Here is a 6,000-nt window from a genome sequence, read left to right on the forward strand (position 1 = left end):
GGTTAAAACAGTTTGCAATAAAAAAAAATTAGCTTAAGTCATTTAATCATTTTAAATGCATTCTGAATCCTATACAAATAAGTTTGAGAAATTTCAGAAAATTGTGTTTCCTTAAGTTTTGCATAGCTTTTGTTATGCCATGTGAATTCCCTTCTTTTTCATATGATTAAAGAAAAGTTATGAAAAAAATAAGAGAGAAATGAGAGAAAATAAGATTTATGAAAAAGTATGAATAATATTTATCTGTTTTTGTGCTTACTGTAATTTCTTATTGTTTATCTCTCCATATACATATTCTGAGATATCTTTTCAGACCTGCTGAGTCAATCTGTGAGGATTAAGTTTAACTAATCACTCAGACGAACCTAAAATTGGTTCACCTACAGGAATAACCAACATAAGAGAGCAGTCATGGTAGTCTCAAAATTAGAGAAGACTTCCTAATTATTCCCATTATGTCAAAGAGAGAATATGAGCAGGTACTTCAAGTATCCAAACTTCCTATGATTAGATTCTGCAAAAGCATTTTAAATAGAAAAAATGCATAGAAGAAAGGTTAAGACAAAACTTCCCCAGGATAAAATGGATCCCATATTTTCACCAGATGCCTTTACTTAGGAAAAACAAATGTTAAAGAATTGTAACACTATCCAACCTGGCAAACAAAATACAGAAATTTTCACCACTAAGCCTGAGCTCAGTACAACTCTGATTTACTGTTTTTTCAAGCTTTACACAGAAGTCTCTAATTTTAAAATATTTATAAGTAACCCATTTTGTAGGAAAACACCTATCTTTCATCATAAGAATTATGACACTTTATACTTTTATTCCAGCCTAACTTTTATACTTTATTTTCTACCATTTGGCAACTTATACCTTATGCTTTAGTCAAAAAAAACTCATTTACAATCACTTGAATATACTGTATTGGTTCTCAAGTCCAGGGTGTTCCTTTGCCTGGTATGCCCCTGACCTTCTCTCCATGTGGAAAACTCCTACTGACATTCAAAACCTAATTCCAAGACCCCCTCATTGTTGGCATCCTCTTCAATATCCCCTAGCAGGATTATTGACTCCAAGTTCTGTTTTACAAAGTTACATTTTTATGATCTATTTATTTAATAGCCTATCCCTATTCGATTGTAATGAGTTGTTCATGCATCTCTCACACTCTCTTTTGAGTTCCTCTGGTCTTTATTTTTTCTTTTATCTCTTACCCATAAGCACAGTGCTTGCCCCATAGTACGTGCTCAACGTGTTGGCTGAGTGAAAAAAGACACCTTTTAGCTCTAATCATTTGTGAAATTTCATTTAAAATGACATCAGATTACCCTTTCTTTCCGAACTTAATTTCCAGTACTATAGAATGTACACTGAGAATACTGTCAGTGGCCTAGAGAAACAGTGTTCTCAGTGGACTTCATGCCTATAGTCAGCCCCCTTATAACTTTCTCTGGCATACAACTGCCAGACATGTTCTTAAAAAAAAAAACAACAGATGTACCAACCCCTCACCTATTGGAAAACTTCCAGAAGCTCTCCATTCCTTATTGTATCTTTTCTAGTTGATTTTTTAAATACCTCTGTCTTACTTAATCTATTCAGAACTGCCTTTTCTACCTTTGGCTTTCATTTTCAATTTCATTCATATCATTATCTGCACTTACCCATAGAACCTAAGCATATTTCAGTTTCTTATGCAAGTTTCCTCACTAGAGGTCAAAGGGGCAAGGACTATTGTGATAAAATATTAAATAAATAGATGATAGGACTTTGTTCTATTGGTCTGGGAAAATTACTACCTGAAACAAAATAATTCTGGGAACTGAAGGGATCAGACCAGTCAGCTTTGTTTACTTCAGACTCAAATCAATGTCTTGTCTTAACCTGAGCTCTGGTTACATTAGAAAAAAGTACTGTAAAGACAGTGAATGAGCAAGGCCACTATCTGAGACGTGTCTGGGTCCTTAGTATAGTAACTGGGGGAATGGTAAGCATTGGTCAATGTTTGCTGATTGATGACTCAATAGATCTGGTTAAGCCTCACCGTCAGAATTCCAGATTTTTTAACAAGCTTCTCAGTCTTTTCATCCCAAAGAAGAAACTAAAGAAAACCAGATGACAAGAATTTCAAATTGTAAAATATCCTGGTTGTCAAATTTAAATAGGGATATCCTGTGCAATGGAGAGGCTGGCTGGTGCCAATTTCACATTTTGTTCTCCAGTGTCTGGGCGAAGCCTGCTCTGCCAGTGAGCTGACAGGTCGAGAGCACTCCAGCTTCCACAGACACCTGAGAACCTTCTGTTTTTCATGGTGTTCCTGCCTTACCTAAGGGAAGGACTATATTCACAATGAAAAGAGTTATGATTAATCACCAGTAGAGAGATTCTTCCACTTTCTGGGCACCCACGTTAAGAGTCTGGTATAGTCAACACTCCCTCTAACATAGATCATGTATAGAAATGAGAAAACTATCACCTAATATGGCCAGAGAGATTAAGGGAGTTGACCCAGCTGACCCCAGGAGACACCTCTAATTCAAAACCTAAACCATTAACATAGTGATTGTGATCAAGGAGACTTACAGCACATAAGAGATTCAAAAAGCATATTAATCCACCTCCGGCAACACTGCCAGTTTAAAAGAATGATTAACCTTCTCTCCCACTTGATTCAACCTGGCTATGTATTATACCACTCAAATGCCAGCAGACTCTATGCTTATGGCTTCCATTAGGTAGCACTTAGTATACACGAAAACTTTCTTCAAGAAGTAATTACTTTTGAAACCATAAACATTTCAGTTGGGAAAAGAGATAAAGAAAGGAGGTGCAAGTAAAGGGAACAAGGAAAAAATAAGAAAATACCCTCAAATATAAACATGTTGATTCAAAAAATAATTGAAAGGGGACTTAAACGATACTAGGTGAGCATTTATTCTGTTTCTGCTTTAAATAAGGCATTCTGTTCTATTTGTTAGGTGTTGTACTTGTTTATTATCTAATGTCTGTTAAAAACCTCTTGAAAGAGATGTATTCATTCTGGTATCCTAAGCACGTATCTGGATGAACAGCATAAGCAATGGGAAGCCATGGGGCATAATGGACCTTGCAAAGGCTCTGGAATCCATCTCTTACTTACGGCCTTTGAGACTCAGGCTCCTCCTCTATGTAATGTTCCTAAAACTTAGTGGAGATAGAACACTAGGGACACAGAAGGTCAAAGTAGGTATTTACTACTACTTTTCAAATATCTTCCTTTAGGAAAACAAATATATTTTATTTGCAATGATGCTTTCTTGTGAATTTTATTCTTCTAAAGAAGAATATTTTTAGTGAACAATTTATTCGTTTGCCTCCCTGTGCTACGTTATTGACAATACTCAAATAAGGGTGGTTTTCTCTCAAGCAGTTACCTCCATGTGATTTGTACTTCAGACCTTCCTAAAAGCATGTTTTCCTGCTCTTTCTTTCCACCCCATTCCAACTCTACTTAAAATATTGTGATCCTCTATTAAAATGCAAGGAACCCTGGGAAAATAAGGAGAAGCAAAATGTTTGTCACTGCCAGCTCTGGTATGCATATATCAGGCTAAATTATAACTGATGAAGACAGAAATGGGACCCATATCTGTCTGACTTCAGAAATCAGAAGTGTAGCTACTACAAGCTGATGAATTGGAACTCAGATCAAGGCCTAGAGTGGAGAGGAATCCTCTGATCAGAAGGAGAAAGTAAACAAAGGGCAGCGTTTAATTATTTAATAATAAGTAAGAGAATGACTATGGTGTTTTTACAGAACAGGATATAATATTGAAATAAAACCCCCCAAAGTGACACAGAAACATAATGCAATCCTCTTAAGCTACAACCCTTCCTAAACCAAACCATACCATTCTCTTCACACAGCCTGGAAAGTCAAAAGAAAGGGGATACTGATCTGCATCACACTGGCATTAGAAGCAGATCTAGTTTTAATGAAGTTTTATTTCATGGGCTAAAGTTTCCCCAAAGAAAGGGTAAGCTTTTTTTCTCAAGAAACATCACTGTGTAATAATCAAGGAGACAGGGATGGTGGTATTAATTGTTCTAAGTACAGGGATTTGTTTTGCAGAAAGAAGTACCAATCAGAAAGAGAACTGACCAATAATTACTTAACAAAACTGCTTCAGAAGTAGATTTCTAAATCTACTTTTAGACTAATTGATAGTTAGAAAAATATTACTAAGTTTATTCATTTAGAGGAAATCTGTGCAAACCTCTGAAACCAAGAGGTGTTGTATCAAAAGAGATAAGGAAACTAGACACTTATGTAAGAGCTACTTCTTCCTCAAATGGCCACCATATAGTCATGTCTGACTATTACATTATCAAGAAGTAACAATGCATCTTTAGGAAACTAGTATGAAAGAAAAACAAATAAAATTTTTTGCAGGTGACTCTTTGATCTCATAGGTGTTTGTTAATTTTCCAAAGTTGGGACTGGATCCTGCCTTTAGAAAATGCTCCTTGAAATATCGCACTGAAAATCTCTTTTACTCCTTATTGTAAACACTGTATATGTTTTTAAGAAGACCAATAAAAAATAAATAAAAATAAAATAAATAAAAATAAATAAAATTTATTTTATTTATAAAAATAAATAAAATAAATAAAAATATTATTTTTCTAGTAGTGAAATTGTGGAGAATACAACTTGCATTTTTACTGTATTCCCACAAAAAGAGGAAGTTCTTTTCCACAAAGACTCTCATCAGTGTGAACTCTGGGAGAGAAGTATTTGTAGTTGTCTCATGCTTTGTGGTGAGAGACTCGCACTTTTTCCCCTGTCTCTATTGTGGGAAACAGGGCAACTTTGGGCTGAGAATTCATGCTGTGGTAGGAAAAAAAAGAAATGAAAAGTACCCTCGTTAACACTGCTCTTTAACAAGTTCAGCGAATGGGCTTCAGCCATTCTAAACAGCAGCAATTAAAAAATACTTTAAATTTCATACATTTCTTCCAGTAGGATGATAAGCTGAGGTATGTTAACTTTAATTTTATGGTTTGGGTGAATATAGAGTTCGATTACTCCCTGTCAAAGCAGAAATCAACCTCTTACAGGGAATAAATGCTAATTTAGAAAAACAGAGTAAGTATGTTATATTAAGTATATTTGTTTCTTTCCTGTGCACTTTGGCTGCACAAGCTCTAACCAGTTTCTGGAGAGACCATCAGTGCTCCCTAAGAATGCCAATGCAGTGTTCTGTCCAGTCAGTGGGGTGCAGAGACCAGTCAGAATGCTGATGCTTTCCACAAAGGAGTTGGGACTAGGGAGGCAAATGCAATCAGGGAATTATATCTGTCTTGTGTGCCTGCTACAAAACAGTGTCCTCTCAAGACTACTCTATCCCTTCTTTGCTTTATACATGTATGTGTAAGTTTGTATATGTAAGCTTTACAAGTCTGTAATAAGAGAAAACTGAAAAGGCCCAGGAAAAAGACAAAACTGCTTCAACAGAGAAAGGTCTATCTGTTCCAGTTGAAGAAGTTATAGAGTTAATAACAGGAAATATCCATCCCCTGAAACTGTATGAAACATGGATGCTTCCAAAATGTACTCAAGGTCTCACTGACCAGGCTATAAGTAATTTTAATTATTATTTCTTATGATTATGGTAGAATGGTAACAACTATTAAATCATATTCCCATAAAAAAGAATGGTGGATATAGTCAAGTGATTGGAACCATACTATAGTCACAGTAAAGCATGCAGTATTCATATATTTCCTATTTCAAAACTTGTATTGTGCTATTCCTCCTTCTCCTCTTTTAGCTTCCTCTTACAGAAGAGAGAGTGTAAAAGTTTCCCCCAGATTAAATTAATAGCTCCCTCATTATGCACTGGGAGAAGAACTAAGCTTTAAGGAAAGTGCTACTGACTGCCATCATGGATTTCACTGTAAATGGCATCAATTTATTTCAGAGTGACAGTGTGCATGTCCATGATAGTGTAT

The sequence above is a fragment of the Stenella coeruleoalba genome (assembly GCF_951394435.1).
Source record: "Stenella coeruleoalba genome assembly, chromosome: 17".
Taxonomy (NCBI): Eukaryota; Metazoa; Chordata; class Mammalia; order Artiodactyla; family Delphinidae; genus Stenella; species Stenella coeruleoalba.